We start from the raw sequence: 12,110 nt of genomic DNA on the forward strand, positions 1-12,110 counted from the left end.
TGGAGTTGTTAAAATACATTAGGACAGATAAGTCCCCGGGGCCTGACGGAATATTCCCCAGGCTGCTCCACAAGGCGAGAGAAGAGATTGCTGAGCCTCTGGCTAGGATCTTTATGTCCTCGTTGTCCACGGGAATGGTACGGGAGGATTGGAGGGAGGTGAATGTTGTTCCCTTGTTCAAAAAAGGTAGTAGGGATAGTCCGGGTAATTATAGACCAGTGAGCCTTACATCTGTGGTGGGAAAGCTGTTGGAAAAGATTCTTAAAGATAGGATCTATAGGCATTTAGAGAATCATGGTCTGATCAGGGACAGTCAGCATGGCTTTGTGAAGGGCAGATCGTGTCTAACAAGCTTGATAGAGTTCTTTGAGGAGGTGACCAGGCATATAGATGAGGGTAGTGCAGTGGATGTGATCTATATGGATTTTATTAAGGCATTCGACAAGGTTCCACACGGTAGGCTTATTCAGAAAGTTAGAAGGCATGGGATCCAGGGAAGTTTGGCCAGGTGGATTCAGAATTGGCTTGCCTGCAGAAGGCAGAGAGTGGTGGTGGAGGGAGTACATTCAGATTGGAGGATTGTGACTAGTGGTGTCCCACAAGGATCTGTTCTGGGACCTCTACTTTTCGTGATTTTTATTAACGACCTGGATGTAGGGGTAGAAGGGTGGGTTGGCAAGTTTGCAGACGACACAAAGGTTGGTGGTGTTGTAGACAGTGTAGAGGATTGTCAAAGATTGCAGAGAGACATTGATAGGATGCAGAAGTGGGCTGAGAAGTGGCAGATGGAGTTCAACCCGGAGAAGTGTAAGGTGGTACACTTTGGAAGGACAAACTCCAAGGCAGAGTACAAAGTAAATGGCAGGATACTTGGTAGTGTGGAGGAGCAGAGGGATCTTGGGGTACATGTCCACAGATCCCTGAAAGTTGCCTCACAGGTGGATAGGGTAGTTAAGAAAGCTTATGGGGTGTTAGCTTTCATAAGTCGAGGGATAGAGTTTAAGAGTCGCGATGTAATGATGCAGCTCTATAAAACCCTGGTTAGGCCACACTTGGAGTACTGTGTCCAGTTCTGGTCACCTCACTATAGGAAGGATGTGGAAGCATTGGAAAGGGTACAGAGGAGATTTACCAGGATGCTGCCTGGTTTAGAAAGTATGCATAATGATCAGAGATTAAGGGAGCTAGGGCTTTACTCTTTGGAGAGAAGGAGGATGAGAGGAGACATGATAGAGGTGTACAAGATAATAAGAGGAATAGATAGAGTGGATAGCCAGCGCCTTTTCCCCAGGGCACCACTGCTCAATACAAGAGGACATGGCTTTAAGGTAAGGGGTGGGAAGTTCAAGGGGGATATTAGAGGAAGGTTTTTTACTCAGAGAGTGGTTGATGTGTGGAATGCACTGCCTGAGTCAGTGGTGGAGGCAGATACACTAGTGAAGTTTAAGAGACTACTAGACAGGTATATGGAGGAATCTAAGGTGGGGGCTTATATGGGAGGCAGGGTTTGAGGGTCGGCACAACATTGTGGGCCGAAGGGCCTGTACTGTGCTGTACTATTCTGTGTTCTATGTTCTATAAGTAGTTGGGCAAATGCTGAATTCTGTAATCAAAGATGTAACATCTTTTAATTCCTGGCATGCTAGCGAGTTTGAGGAGTGTACAGAGTCACCCCAACGTTGCACTAATTTCACAACCTATGGACTCAATTTTAAGCACTCTACAACTTATATTCTCGATATTTATTGCTTATTTATGTATTATTATTTTTTTCTTTTTGTATTTGCACAGCTGTTGCCTTTTGCACACCGGTTGTTTGTCCTCCATTCTTGTGTGCCCACAAAAAAATAAATCTCAGAGTTTTATATGGTGACATGAATGTACTTTGATAATAAATTTACTTTGAATTCTGAACTTTGCAAGGCGGGTATGCTCTCATTAAAGGAAGATTCAGACACACAGAGTATTAGGAAGGCTGAAATACTAATGCAGGAAGAATGTTTCCCTTGGCTACAGCATCAGGTTCACATGGATGAGTGAATCCTTATCCAAGAGAATCTGCTATTGATTGCATTCAAAACGTAGATTGGTAGATGGTGACACAAGAAACTACAGATGCTGGAACCTGGAGCCTGGATATTTGAGAAGCTAAATCATATGGGAATGGTGTTTCGGATTGAAGGTTAGTCATGTGCTGGCATTGGAGAAAGTCCAGAGGAGCTTCACGAAAATGACTCCAGGAATAAAAGGAACAGTTGATGGCTCTGGCCCTGTACTCACTGGAGTTTATAAGAATGATGGGGGAATCTCTCCGAAATCCATCGAATATTGAAAGGTCGAGATAGAGTGGATGTGGAGAGGACGTCTCCCGTAATGGGTGAGTCTGGAACCAGAGAGCACAGCCTCAGAAAAGAGGGATATGCTTTTAGAACAAAGATGAGGAGGGATTTCTTTAGCCAGAAGGTGGTGAATCTGTGGAATTCATTGCCACACATGGTTGTGGAGGCCAAGTCATTGGGTATATATTTAAAATGGAGGTTGATAGGTTTCCCATTCTGATGTTTCATCTGAACAACTGAGCCCTCTTCTTGTAAACTTTAATGGCACTCGGTAGACTAAAATAAGGTGCATTACTCCCACCTACTGAGTTGGATTGTAGAGCAAAGAGACAGGAAGTATAACCACTAAATCCCAGTCCTCCAAAAATATTCAAATAATATCAAAAAGTCTAATGCTTTTTAGAAAGTCAAAGGTACACTTATATACGTACATACATTATGATGGCAGTGATATCCTAACAAACTTTCCATGTTGAACTGTGTCTGTCCCAAAGATCTCAATTTAGCAATTAGATGTTTCCTTTGCACCTCAGAGGAACTGCATTCAGACAATATTTGCTGCAACATTTGCTGACAAGTCCACTCCCTACAAATGCCTGTATCATGCATATTGATTCTGAACAAGGAAATATTTAATCTAGTATGTCCAATACATAAATATGTAAATATGACTTCTTTCCTCCTTTTATACTCATCACCCAGTTGAGTTCCCACTATCCTCTGAATTTTATATCAATGCCGTCCTTTTCTTCCTTGTACAGTAGCATCTTTGTACTAAAGAAGGAGAATCCTACCTGCAGGCTGAGAATAAACGGGGAAGACATAAAACAAGTACAGAACTTTTGCTACTTAGGAAGCTGGGTGACATCAGATGGCAGGTGCGACATGGGCATTAAAAGAAGAATAGGGATGGCAAAAGACACCTTTACGAGAATGAAGAGTATACTGACCAACACTAAACTAGGCATGACAACCCGCCTCAGAGTACTGAAATGTTACGTTTATCCAGTTATGTTATATGGCTCAGAATGTTGGACAATATCCAGCAACATGAGGAAATGAATTGAAGCAGCAGAGATGTGGTTTTTGAGGAGGATGCAAAGAATATCACGGACGAAACGAATATCTAATGAGGATGTCATGAACAGAGCAAACACAAAAAGAGGAATAATGTATGAGATCATGAAAAGGCAACTTAACTTCATTGGACATGTGATTAGGAAAGAGGAGTGAGAATGCACGGTAATTATGGGAACGATTGAAGGGAAGACAGCAAAAGGAAGACAAAGACAAATGATGATGGAGACAGCAGCCAGAGAACTGGAAATGAATACCAATGAACTGATCCACTTGACCTGAAACAGGAGTGTGTGGGCCATGGCAGTCAAAGCTCAAACTGGGCAAGGCACCTGATGATGATGACGATGACCATCTTTGTGCCACAGTGATCAAATTGACTTTATAATTACGACTTTCACCTCCCTCTTATGCAAAGGCACCACTACATTTACATCCTTAATTTTAGTGATTGTTTGGCAAGAATGCCTACCACCTCATTTTTTCAACCCAACATGGGGAGTAAAGACCCTGCAGCCTAAACAGATGTTGTCCAATCTCAAGTTGAATGTCTGGCCTACAATTGGAAATACCTGTTTTAGTCAATATGAAAACTGAGAAGAAATCAGAGCTCAGGAATACATAATCAGGGCATCCATCTTCAACCCATTCCAGGGCTAAAATGATAGCAACCATCTCAGACATAAATACTGATATTTCTTAATAGTCACCTGAAACTTTGGAACATAAACAGAAACACCTGAATGACCTATTACTGGATCATCTGAACCAACTGCATGGATATGTAAGAATCCATAATATCTGTTTTACATATACTGCTGAACTTCCTGTGCCACTGATAAACAATCACTCCTTCTATTGATCTTTTCCTGAAGTCCCAAATCAACCACAGGCAAAGGTAAAGACCATGGAGTGGTGGCAGAAGAGGTACACTGGGACTATAATCCACATAAAATAACCCAAGATTTTGTGTCCATTGATGTCCTATCCACTGCAAAATGAAGACCTGAATACAGTGCTCTGAGCACTATGTCACCAATATTGCATGACCAACATTATGCCTTCTAATGTTAACACAGTTGCTGATTCATGTCTGCATGCTTTTATGCACTGAGCCGCTGCCACGTGATTAGCTGATTAGATATTTGCATTAATAAGCAGGTGTACCTAGTGAAGTGTCAGTGAATATGCCTTCTGTACCTTTCCAATATACAGTACTGTTATGTAGGGCAGTAGTGAGTGGTATTGGCTTGCAATGGCCGGCCGTGCGCACACAATGGTGAGCTGGAAGAACTCAGCGCGTCGAGCAGCACCGGACGGGGAGAATTGTCGACATTTTGGGTCAAAATCCTGTTTCAGGATTGTGGTAAATTGTAGATCTGCAAAATCTTGAAAACAGCCCTAAAGTCGCAACCAAAATGCACTCATGGCGTGACAGTAGCGGCGATTAAGCGTGCTGCAAATTGGAGCCATTCGGCACGTCATAATTTTACTTACAGTACGTGTGCATACACATGCTAAACGAAAGACCCGTTCACATTCAGTAGCTGAATTACTGAATGTTTTCGGCGTCAATGGTCGGCACGGACGGGCCTCTTTCTCGCCGTCTGCTTCTACAGAATGGATTCGACTTGTGTATAATTTTTGTTGTTTGCAATTTTCCTACATTTAATGTAACTACACTTTGCAATTATTTTCTGTTAGATGTTAAGCAGATGCTGGCGGTTTGACGGGGGGAGGGGAGGGGAGGCGGTGGATGTAGTTACAGGGAACAGCCCCTCCCTCTGTCCTGTCCCGGCTCTGTCCCGGCCCGGCCCGGCCGTGCCCACGTGGGAGTCCGGGTTTACGGGGCGTAAAGCGGGGGGAATTGTCCCGCTCTCTGATAGAACCAACATCTGATTTAAGGTGTTTTTAACCGCGAGGCTTGCAGAGCTGGTAAGTTACGGGCGTCCAGATGTCCACAGCGTAAGGTGGATTGAGTTTGCTGTTGTGTGTGCAGACCGACGACAGAGAAAATACTCCACGTTTCAGGTTGCAGAAACGTTGCCGCAGGGAAAGGGGCCGATTAGCCTAATAGCCCATCAACGGGCTGAAGGACAGCTTCTATCCCGCTGTTATCAGACCATTCCACAAATGTGTTGGAGTTTTTCTGATGTTGTGACTAATAGAATAGATAACTGGAATCATTTGATGTATGCAGTTGGATGATCGGAAGGGCATCAATAAGATGGGTGTTCAGCCGACTTCTAAACAGAATTCCAATGCATCATATTGAGGATACGTTTGGGACTGTCCTAAGTTTGTGCTGGCATTTCTCAACAGCTTCCAGGCGCTTGAATTCTGGAGCAACTATCTGTAGAATAGAGAGAATGGTATTATCAAAGGGAAACAGCAAGGAGACAACAATTATGCTTTGTAATTAAATGAATAGATAAAGGAAAATCAGTAGGTTTGTATATTGGACTTGGATAAGACCATTGTCCAAAGGAACAGAATTAGGCCATTTGGCCCATTAAGTCTGCTCCAGCATTTGAGCATGGCTGATTTATTATTCCTCTCAACCCTATTCTCCTCCCCTTTCCCCGTAATCATTTGCACTCTAATGTGTAAGATGTAAACAAGACATTATTTGGGGTAGTACATTGTTGTAGAGTGATAATTAGTTAAATGTGGAATAATGGGAATTGGTCATTTTCAATTTCGGAGGTTGTATCAAAGAGCTTCTAAGATCGGCGCGGCTATTCATTCTTCGTCAATAAATGAGATGGGCAATTTAATCTCATTTATTGATGAAGTTCAAAAGCAGAGTGGCTGTGACGAGGATGTAGGGAGATTTCAGGAGGAGAACAGTTTTACGTTAAATATAGATTTGCAGAGGATGTGAAGATGTGACAACAGAGCTGATCATAAAGGTTGGAAGTTTGAGAAATCGATGTTCATGACAGCCAGTTGGAGGCTACCCAAACAGAATATAAGATGTTCCTCCAACGGAATTATGGCCTCATCATGGCAGTGGAGGAGGCCGTGGATGGACAAATGGGAATGGGAAGTGGAATTTAAAATGGATGGCCTGCGGAAGGCAGAGATTGGGGGGTGGGGAGGGAAAGATGTGCTTGGCGGTGGGAGTGATGCAGATCTGCTACAACACAATACAAGCACCTACAGTATGTCAGGGTGCTGTTCATTCACTACAGCTCAATGTTTAACCAGCACTCCCATTCCTGGTTGATAAGCTACAGAACCTGGTCTTTTGTACCTCCCTCTGCAACTGAATCCTTGACTTCGTACCGGATTGGTAATAATATCTCCTTCTCCTGATCATAAGACTTAGGAGCAGAAATTAGGCCATTCAGCCTGTAAAGTCTACTCTGCCATTCCATCATGGTTGATCCGGATCCCACTCAGCCGTTAACCTGCCCTCTCACCTCACCGTACCCTTTGATAGCCTGACCAATCAGGAAATGATCAACTTCCACCTTAAATATATTCACAGACTTGACCTCCATTGCAGTCTGTGGCAGAGCATCCCACAGATTCACTACTGTCTTGCTAACAATATTCCTCCTTACCTCTGTTCTAAAGGGTTGTCCCTCAATTTTGCAAGTGTGCCCTCTAGTTCTGGATACCCGCACCATAGGAAACATCCTCTCCACATCCACCCTATCTAGTCCTTTCAACATTCAATTGTTTCAATGAGATCCCACCACATTCTTCTAAATTCCAGTGAATACAGGCCCAAAGCTGACAAACTGTCCTTGTATGTTAACCCCTTCATTCCCGGAATCATCCTCGTGAACCTTCTCTGGACTCTCTACAATGAAACACATTCTTTCTGAGATATAGAGCCCAAAACTGTTGACAATACTCCAAGTGCGGCCTGACTAGTGTCCAATAAAGGCTTAGCATTATCTCTTTGCTTTTATATTCTATTCTCCTTGAACTAAATGCCAACATTGTATTTGCTGCCTTTACCACAGATTCAACCTGTAAATTAACCTTCTGGGAGTCTTGCATGAGGACTCTGAAGTTCCTCTGCACCTCTGATGTTTAAACCTTCTCTCCATCTAGGTAAGTCCACACTATTGTTCCTTTTACCAAAATGCATGATCATACATTTCCCAACACTGTATTCCACCTGCCACTTCTTTGCCCATTCTTCCAATTTGTCTGTCCTGCTGCAATCACATTGCTTCCTCAGCACTACCTACCCCTGTATCGTCCGCAAGTTTTGCCACAAAGCCATCAATTCCATTATCTAAATCACTGACAACCAATGTGAAAAGTAGTTCCCGAGGAACACCACCTGTCACCGGCAGCCAACCAGAAAAGGCTCCTTTTATTCCCACTCGCTGCCTCCTGTTTGTCAGCCATTCCTCTATCCATGCCAATATCTTTCCTGTAATGCCATGGGATTTTATCTTGTTATGCAGCCTCATGAGAGGCACTTTATCAAATGCTTTCTGAAAATCCAAGTAAATGACATCCACTCCCTCTCTTGTTACTTCCTTGAAAAACTCTAACAGATCTGTCAGGCAAGACTTCCCTTGACAGAAACCATGCTGACTTTGACTTATTTTATCATTAGTCTCCAAGTACCCCGAAACCTCATCCTTAATAATAGACCCCAACACTTTTCCAACCATTGAGGTTAGGCTAACTGGCTGATAATTTTCTTTCTTTTGCTTTCCTCCCTTCTTAAAGAGTGGAGTGACATTTGCAATTTTCCAGTCTTCCGGGACCAAGCCAGGATCAAGTGATTCTTGAAAGATCATGACCAATGCATTTGTTATCTCTTCAGCAACCTCTCTCAAGACTCTGGAATGTGGTCCAACTGGCCCAGGTGACATCCACCTTACAACCTTTCAGTTTGCCTAGCACTTTTTCCTTGTCATAGCAATGGCATTCACTCCTGCTCCCTGACACTCATGGACCTCTGGCACACTGCTAGTGACTTCCACAGTGAAGGCAGAAGTCAAGTACACATTAAGTACATCTGCCATTTCTTTGTTCCCCATTACTACCTCACCACCTTCATTTTCCAGTGGTCCAATATCAACTCTCACCTCCCTTTAACTTTTTTTTAAAAAAACTGAAAAATAACTTTTGCTTTATATAATTGGCTAGTCTGCCCTCATATTTAATCTTTTCCCTTATAGCTTTTTTAGTTGCCTTTTATTGGATTATAAAAGCTTCCCAATCATCAACTTCCCACTCACTTTTGCTACCTTATATGCCCTTTCCTTGGCTTTTATGCAGTTCTTAACTGTCCTTGACAGCCATGGTTTCCTACCCCTGCCATTTGAGAACTTCTTTCTATGGGACATATCGATCCGACGTCTTGTGAACTATTCGAGAAACTTCAGCCATCGCTGCTCTGCCATCATCCCTGCCAGTATCCTCCAATCCACCTGGGAAATCTCCTCTGTCATGCCTCTGTAATTCCCTTTATTCCATTGTGATACAGGTACAGCAACACTGGTGCACCTGGGGTGTGTGCTTAGCCCACTGCTCTACTCCCTCTATACCCATGACTCTGTGGCTAAGTATAGCTCAAAGGGTATCTGTCCATTTGCTGATTAAACCGTTGTTGGTGTAATCACAGATGGAGACGAGAGGGCATACAGGAGTGAGATATACCAGCTCGTTGAGTGGTGTCACAGCAACAACCTGGCACTCAAAATCAGTAAGACGAAAGCTGATTGTGGACTTCAGGAGAGTAAGATGAAGGATCAGAAGTGAAGAGAGTGAGCAATTTCAAGTTCCTGGGTGTCAGATCTCTGAGGATCCAACATGTTGATTCAACTATGAAGAAGGCAAGACAGTGGCTATATTTCATGAGGAGTTTGAAGAGTTTTGGTTTGTCACCCAAAAGAACTCAAACTCCCCGAGATGAAGCAGGGAGAGCATTCTGACGGGCTGTATCACTGTTTGGTATGGGGAGGGGGGTGGGACTGAAAGAAGCTACAGTAAGTTGTAAAGGCTATTCGGCCCATCGAGTCTGCTCCTGCATTTCATCATGGCTGATTTATTGTGCTTCTCAATCCCATTTTCCTGCTTTCTCCCTGTAACTATTAATACCCTGACTAATCAAGAACCTATCAACTTCAGCTTTAAATATACCCGTTGACTTGGCCTTTGCAGCCTTCTGTGGTAACGAATTCCACAGATTCACTACCTCTGTTCCAAAGCTGTATCCTTCAGTTCTGAGGCTGTGCTGTCTGGTCCGAGGCTCCCCAGTAAAGGAAACATCCTCTCCACTGCCACTCTATCTGGGCCTTTCAATATTCAAATATACATGTCAGTTTATTACATCCTGTGAGCGTATGAAAAAGCTCTGGATAAATTTAACAAATGTTTAAGATGCAATTTTCTTTTGTTAATATTAGGTGTAGCCCCCTGGCCAACCTCGGGGTCGCTCGGCTCGCTGTCGTCTAGGGAAACAGCTCTCAGCCCCGCCAAACTGGGTAATTAGTTTGTGTGGATGCTATGTGATGTACCCCACCCCACCCAAATAACAGACAATACACCAGATACGATTAAATGATTTACAGTTTATAGATATTACTGAAACTATATAATTAATAGAGAATAGAATATAAAACGAAAATAAAAGGCGCCACACTTATCAAAGTTCAGTCTCTTCGTGTATTAACAGTTGGAGCTCAGGACCCTTCTTCTTCACCCTGCGACCCCTGGGACCACCTGGACCGGCCGCCTGGGACCAACAATGGTGGTCGACCAGATGCTCCACACGAGTCTGTCTCCGTCTCCTCGCCTCGCCAAACGCCTTCCTCGAGGTCTGACCCCGTTAGCGGACATCACAGCACCTGGTCCATCCTCTGTCTCTCTCTCCCGCCTTCTGCCTCCAAAACTCCGCGCATACAAATCTTCCAGATACACCAAAATCATAACAACTATCCCAATTGGTTCGTAACATCTTCTTATCACCGCCTAACCCAAAACAAGCTGCTAGCGCAAGAACTTTCTCAGCGTTTGACATAACAAAGAAGCATTCCCAAGTATAATATAACAAAGAAGCCATTTTAATTAGCCTACGCAGTAATATGAGAGACGAAACCTCTTATGGTTTAAAACATTAAAATTGCAATGTCATTGCATACAGGTCCTGCCCAGGTTACAACAGGGTTGGGTTCTGTTCCTGAGAACTGTTGGAAACGTGGCTACCTGGCAATGTAACTAAATAAAACCTGACGCACGGAATAGCCTACTTCCGAACCGATGTCTTGTGGTCCTGTGGTCTTGCGCTCTAAAACATAGGACAACATGTATCAATGCAGTCTGTTTAACTCAGCTATTCAGATCTTGGCGTGACCCAAGTTCCCACATGGCAGAAGCTGACTCATTCTTCCCACTGATCTCCCATGTGCTCTCCATACGTACGGAATGTATACAGGTCAACTGTAAGTTGCACAGGACATGTAATCTGTCAACTTCTGCATTGCAGTAAATCAGTATTTGCTTCATATCATTGGAAAGAATCATGAGGAATTCAGAATGAAATCTCAGCTCTTTTATTCTCATAAGATTACCTTTTAATATTCTCTTTACTGATGTTTAGAGCAAGATGCAGTGAGCTAGGTACAGGAGAAGGAAGCAATCTGGGGTGGTGCAGTGTTATATTTAATAGACGAAATGGGAAGCCTGGTAGGGCAAGGTGTCAGGCCATGCAACCTGATCGGCCTCCTTTATCATAAAGAAATCTGGAGCATGCTTGGATCATTGGATCGTAACACTGTACCTTGTGCCCAATGCACAATGTTGTAGCTGTTCAATTGGTGGGACTGCGTCATTGTAACCGTTCGATTGGCGGGACTACATCGTTGTAGCCATTCGATTAGTGGGATAATTTGTGTCAAATGTCTTCATTCTTCTACAGGTTATTCAGATTTATTGATTGCATGTACATCGAAACGTACAATGGAGTGCGCCATTTGTGTTAACAACCGACCCACCCAAGGATATGCTGGGGGCAGCTCGCACGTGCTGCCGCACGTTCCAGTGCCTGCATAGTATGCTCAGTAGAACAACACCGAACACAACAAATAACAAAACAACAACAGCAAAACAAGCCCCTTTCCTCCACAGACCCAGATGTGCGCATGCATATACCTCCAACCTCAGGCCTGTAATAACTTCCCTGCATTTTTTCCCCCACAGCAAATTCTGGAGATGGGTGATAGAAGGCCAACAGATGTTTTTGAAAGACAAGGTGTGTAGCTTGTGGTTGATGCTGCCAGTGTTACGTTATTGATGTTTCCGAAGGAGTGGTAATAAGTTCAACATGGTTGTTCCCACCGCTGTCTGTAAGGAGTTTGTACATTTGTCCTGTGACCGCATGGGTTTCCCCTCTCAGTCCACTGACATACTGGTTAGTAGGTTAATTGGTCGTGATTAGGCTAGGATTAAATAGCCGGAAGTATCTCTAAACTTTTTTTTAAAAGAATGCCTAAAAATAAAGTTGTCAGCCTCAACTTTCACCCCTGACCTACATCTTTTGGAGAAACAAATAGCTACAGGGAGGTGGGGGAAAGTCACCTTTCACAGTTCGGATATTAAATGATATAATGTTATATCAGAAATGACGTGATGCGTGTAACGCTGATGTTTTAAAGGGGCCATCTGCTTGAGTTGTGAATTGTGGAATAGCACTTGTGTTTTAGAAGTTGATTTCAG

The sequence above is a fragment of the Mobula hypostoma genome, chromosome 17 (genome assembly GCF_963921235.1).
Source record: "Mobula hypostoma chromosome 17, sMobHyp1.1, whole genome shotgun sequence".
Lineage (NCBI taxonomy): Eukaryota > Metazoa > Chordata > Chondrichthyes > Myliobatiformes > Myliobatidae > Mobula > Mobula hypostoma.